The 5,919-nt window shown below is 40.7% G+C and overlaps 1 non-coding gene across 1 annotated transcript; it reads right to left on the reverse strand.

Moving 5' to 3' along the window:
- Nucleotides 1–252: 252 nt before the first annotated feature.
- Nucleotides 253–359, reverse strand: LOC141603654 (small nucleolar RNA R71). Its single transcript, XR_012525513.1, has one exon. It is a non-coding gene; the product is annotated as a small nucleolar RNA R71 (small nucleolar RNA).
- Between the last annotated feature and the right edge of the window lie 5,560 nt (nt 360–5,919).

Genomic DNA, 5,919 nt, shown 5'->3' on the forward strand with positions numbered 1-5,919 from the left:
AACCAATTCGGGGGAGCTGCAAATGAAGATGCAGCAAAGCATATGGAGACTTTCATTGATTATTGCTGTTCCATACCCCCACCAACCGGTGTGACCCAGGACCACGTGAAGGAGACCATGTTCATATTCTCTCTTCGTGATGCTGCAAGGGAGTGGTACAGAGACCTGGATCGAGCTGCTAACGGGATCACTGATTGGAAGTCCCTTGCCCTGGCATTCTACAAGAAATAGTTTTCTGCCTCGAAGACGAATTCCATTAGAGCTCAGATCACGAGCTTTATACAGGGTCCTGATGAGAATTTCCATGAGGCATGGGTTCGTTTCAAGAAGTTAGTGCGAACTATTCCGCACCATGGGTTCGAGAAATGGAGTCTATGCAATCAATTTTATAATGGGCTCTATGACGATCAGAGGGCTATCCTGGATGCGGCAGCTAATGGAAGATTCCAGGAGAATGTGGGAGAGACTAAGGGGTGGAAAATTATTGATGATTTAGCCACACATAAAGCTGAGTTTGGGAATTCCAGGGGAAATCAAAGAAGAAGTGATGAATCCCCTTCTGTAGCTGCATTAGAAGCTCTCACGGCGAGATTTGATAAGTACGAGTTGGGAGGAGCTTCAAAAGGAAGGATCTATCATGTGAATGCTGTTTCAGACGGTCCTTTCATCTGCAAGAGATGTGGAGGGGAAGGACATGTTTCAGACAACTGTCATAATCCCTATGAGTCTTGTGCTGCCTTTCAACATTATAGGCAGACAAACACTTATTTTGAGCCGAATGTCCATCCAAATTTGAGGTGGAGTAGCCAAAATGTCCTAAATCCGACTCCACCTCCACAGCATCAGCAGCAGCAGCAAAATTATGTGCCCCCTCATAAGCAGCAGCAGCCATATCAAAAGCCTCCGTATGTTCCTCAGCAGCAGCAGTCCCAAGGATCTGAATTTGCCGAGTTAAAAAATTTGTTGCTAAAAGAGTCTCAAGCTAGAGAGGCCGGGATGAAGATGTTAGAGAGCCAAATTGCTTAATTGGCTAGCAAGAGTGCAACTAGAGCTCCGGGGCATTTACCGTCGCAGACGGATCAAAAGGAGACCCTTAATGCTATCACTTTGAGGAGTGGGTCCACCCTTGAAGTGCCCGCTATGGTCGAGGAAGCTACTGGAAAAGATGAGACGGAACCAAGCAAGAAAAAGGCAGTGACGAACAATGGCAAGAAAAAGACGTCTGCCAGGTATATCAGTCGATCGACTGACATACCCCGTCGATCGACCAGTCCGCGAAAAACTACAGCTACTGTTCCTTTAGACGTTAGTCGATCGACTAACATTCATGGTCGATCGACTGACGATGCTGCTGAGGGTGAGTCTTTTCGTCCTCCAATGCCAAATAACTTGAGGGACCACTTGTTTCGGGGTACAACTACTCCGAAAATATTGAGGCAAGACCCAAATGCTGATGGGTCAGTTCCAGTTCCGAAGTACGACCCGATAACGATTAATGGTTCATTTTTGAGACGGTCTGAAGAAGGGTCAAGCTACAACAAGGAGAAGGTAGTGGATTTTCAGCCTAAATCCATGGATGCCGGCATGAGAGACGTAGAGGAGAGGGCTAAGTTACTTCTTTCAGCCCCTTATCCAGAGAGATTGGTGCCAACAAAGGAACAAGTATCGTTTAATAAATTTGAAAATGTTATTCGTAGCTTAAACGTACAAGCCCTTTTCTTGAGCTAGTTAATCAAGTGCCTACTTACATGAAATTTATGAAGCAACTCTTATCTAAAAAGAAGTCACTTGAAACTGTGCATTCTGTCGCACTAACTGAGGAGTAATGCTCTTATTTGACCCACACTGCACCTCATAAGCTAGAAGACCCAGGTAGCTTTTCAGTCCCATGTAGTATTGGCACCTTTTATATTGAGAAGGCCTTGTGTGACCTAGGAGCCAGTATTAGTGTCATGCCTTTGAGTCTTGCTAGGAAGTTGAAATTGACTAGGTTTGCAGTCACAAACATGACAATACAGATGGGTGATCATTCTGCGGTCCAGCCTATAGGAGTCTTAGAGGACATTCATGTGCAAATAGGAAAGTTCTTTTTCCCTGTTGACTTCGTTGTACTAGATATGCCCGAGGGTGCCCACATTCCCATCATATTGGTAGACCATTTCTGCACACTGCTGGTGCAGTTATTGATGTTGGTTCAGGGACTCTGACCTTCAAAGTGGGGAAACATTCCATTATCTTTGCCCAAACAGCTAAGAAGAAAGACCCCATGTGGCCAGTCAATTGTAATACGGTTTCTGAAAAGAAATCATATTTTATGCTTCCTGATATGCCTACCTCTGTGCATATTCTTGTTATAACACCTCCGCCCCAGATTGGGAGCAAATTGGAGGAAGATTCTTCTATTTTGGATATTGCAGGAGCTGGTTTGGGGAAACAAGAGCCGCATATTGCTCCAGCTATGAAGGAGCCAATAGTTCAAAGAGGCAGTCTAGGATGTCTTAGCTATGGCACTGATGAGGAGCCTGATGAGGAGCCAGTCAAAGTGACGGAGTCTGACTTGGATTCCGATGAGCCATAAGAGGTCATTGATTGGGGAGATGCTGAAGCTGTTAAGCCGTTGAGTCCTGTGGATGTTGAAGTTGAGGAGAGTGCAGCTGAGAAGATGAGCACTGTAGAGGCTACTTCTTGTAGCCAGAAGTCGAGCAAGTGGGCTATTCTGTGGCCGTTCTTGATCAACTATTAGTCGATTAAGGCTTTTTCAAACAACATTTTATTGCTTTTAAAGACTATTTATCGTTTTTCGTGTGCGCGAGACTTCGCATTTTTAATGAGTTTGCTTAGGATTTTATATACTTTAGACTGTTACTTTGGGTTTTGCGCAATTTTGGGCGCGTTATTGTGTGTATTTGCAGGTTTATTGACCTTGATAGCTCAATTTATTGAGCTAATTCGAAGAAATCAGAACTTACAACAGGTATTGCAGTCGATCGACCAGCCTACATGGTCGATCGACTGAGCGCTACAGTTCCAGGAGCTTCTGTTCCTGTTCACCTTGGTCGATCGACTGGGTGATATGGTCGATCGACCATAATTCACTGTTGTACCTGTTTTCGATCATTCCCCTGCTGTGTTTGATCGATTTGCGGAAGTTGAGGGAGTCTTTCCTCCACTTTATCATCCGTTTCGTTTCTGTTTTCTTCCGTTTCTTTATTTTACACATAATGTTGCGTTTTAATAATTGTTTTCTCGGTTTTATGCGCGGTATTTTCTGTCTTTTCAGGTACTTATTGGTAGCACTGCTGGCTACTGAAACCTCCTATCTCACGCTGGTTTGGGGAGGTTTCCTTTTGCTGCGCTTAAAGTCTTGTGAGTTTTCCGAGTCCTTACTTCATGTCTTGTTTAGTTAATTTCACGCAAATTCCCGTTTTCCTTTTATTTTATTACATGATTTTGCACAATGGGGACATTGTGTGATTTGGTTTGGGGAAGGATTTTGCGTTGCATTTCATTTGCTTGCATTCACGTTTACATTTTGTCTTGCATTGTTGTTTACTTTCTCTTATATATACAGAGAAATTTTTTTTTTTTGAAAATTTCAAAAAAATTCAAACAATTGCACGTTTATTTTAGCATTTAGGTCGAGTCGGAACGGTAGTATTTCAATGATGACATTGCATTTTCAGCTGTTTTATGCCTAAGCCGTGATAAATTGACATGTTATTAGTAGAATCATATGCATATCTACGAGTTTTCGTTAATATTTTGCTGAACTTGAGACTTGACTTAGATTTTTGGCAAACTACTTATATTTTCTGAGATTTAGAGCCTATAACTGGTGACATTCATGACAAGTTTATCTAGGAATGTGAGTAGTTACTCCTTATGAGACATGTTACATAAATGTGCATAAATATGAACTTAATCTGCTTAATACCTGTATGCATTCAGTTGTGGTTAGTTGACACATGTGGAAGAGGTCACCCCCTTCGTTCATTTTGCCCATAAGCTCTACTGCCAAAAATAGCCTTTTGTCCCGTTAACTACATCCTACATTTAGCCTGCCCTTGTCAAGCTAGTAGTTTATGTTCTTGGGATTGTTACTTCATTTTTGGTAGTTAATGCTCATTTTGAGGTGTTGTTGGGAAAATGAAAATGAAAAAGAAAAAAAAAAGAGAAGAAAAATGATTCGAAAAAAGAAAGAAAAAATGCGTGTTGTACTGTATGATCCGGTCGATCGACTGCCCATCTTGGTCGATTGCCCGAGAATAAAAGAAGATTCGCATAATTCAAAGCCTTTATTAAATGGCAATTTTTGCTCCCATGTTTCATTCATTTCTTATGGGGAGTTGATTAACTATGGAGATTGTGAGATTTGTGCTTGCTATTAGCACTCGTTTTATTGGTATTTTGAGTAAGAAGTTGGATGTTGTTATTAATTTGGTTCCCTTAGTTACTAGCTTGGCTTTTAACTCTGTTTTTATCCAAATTCATTTTAGCCTCTTCTTACCCATACCTCACATATCCATATTTACCTCGGCATGTGTAATGGTCATTTGTTCGGTTGGAATGCATATGTACGGTTGTATAGATAATTTTCATATTAGATTGCATGCATGTTCTTATAGGTCGTAGTTAGGTGAGTGTCACTACAAAATGAATTCTTTCTATCTTTACATTACTCACCCGTATTCATTTTGTGATTTGAGCGACCCGTGAGAGTACGAATTGATAAGTCTCTATAGTTGACGGTTCAGCAGTTTTTAACGACTACATAACTCATTTGCATGATTCATATTGCTAATTTATTGTTTGTTGTTGCATTAAACTGGTTTAGGCTATTCGGTTTGCATTTTGCTCTGAGATTGAACTCGTTCCATTAGGTTTTAGGATCGAGTCTAGTTCTTGCTTGGGGACAAGCAAGGGATTGGTTTGGGGAAGTTTGATGCGTACCATTTATATGATGTTTTACACCTCATTTTACACGCATTTCAGAGCTTAATTATGTAGTTTAAAGCTATTATTTGCCCTATTTCGTCTACTTTCGTATTTTTAAGTAATATTACAGATTTATGCGGAAATGAGTAGATATTGAGCTAAATCCGTCCCCGAGTATCTAGCATTGCATTTGACGTGATGTATTTACTCAAGAAACGAGCTTGGTGCGCATTTCGAGGCTTGAAAGATAATTTTATGAAGAATTAGAAGCGGATTACCAGCTACTGCGGTCGATCAACTGCCTCCTATAGTCGATCGACCAGAGCGCGACTTACAGAAACTCCTGTGCGGTACAGACCAGTCGATCGACCGGTCACAGTGGTCGATCGACCAATCCACGATTATTACGCGCAAACTAAAAGGACGAAAATTAGGAAGCCCATTGTATTTTAAGTTTTAGAATAAAGTTACGTATGTCTACCTATATAACGTAACTCATTCCTGATGCTACAATGATCCAGTTTTATCCAGTTTTTAGTTTATCATTGATAATTAGGGTTCTTAAGTTTAATCTTTCGTTAATAAAGTTCTTTTTGGCAATCGGTTTTGATCTCCCCTTTACAATTCCTTTACATGGTACTCTTCTGTTTTGATATTTAGTTTTATTGCTTTCGTTCGTAGCATAGAATTGCTAGGTTAGATCTCCCGAAGCCAAATTATTGTTTTATGTTAATTGTTCGTTTAATTGATTTAAGCATTAATTCGAATGTTTTAATTGTTAAGTTTATTGTTGTTATTATTTCCAGTATGAGTAGCTAAATACTCTGTGCTAGGATGTAGGGAATCTGTAGAAGTAAGCGGCATTAGAATAGTAGACCTAGATCGCGCCACGATCGATCGACCGCATACCCTGGTCGATCGACTGGCCACGTGAGATCACCTTCGTTTTAATTAATTTAATTTCCATGTTTGACGAATCGAGTG

Source organism: Silene latifolia, chromosome 9 (assembly GCF_048544455.1).
Source record: "Silene latifolia isolate original U9 population chromosome 9, ASM4854445v1, whole genome shotgun sequence".
NCBI classification, from domain to species: domain Eukaryota; kingdom Viridiplantae; phylum Streptophyta; class Magnoliopsida; order Caryophyllales; family Caryophyllaceae; genus Silene; species Silene latifolia.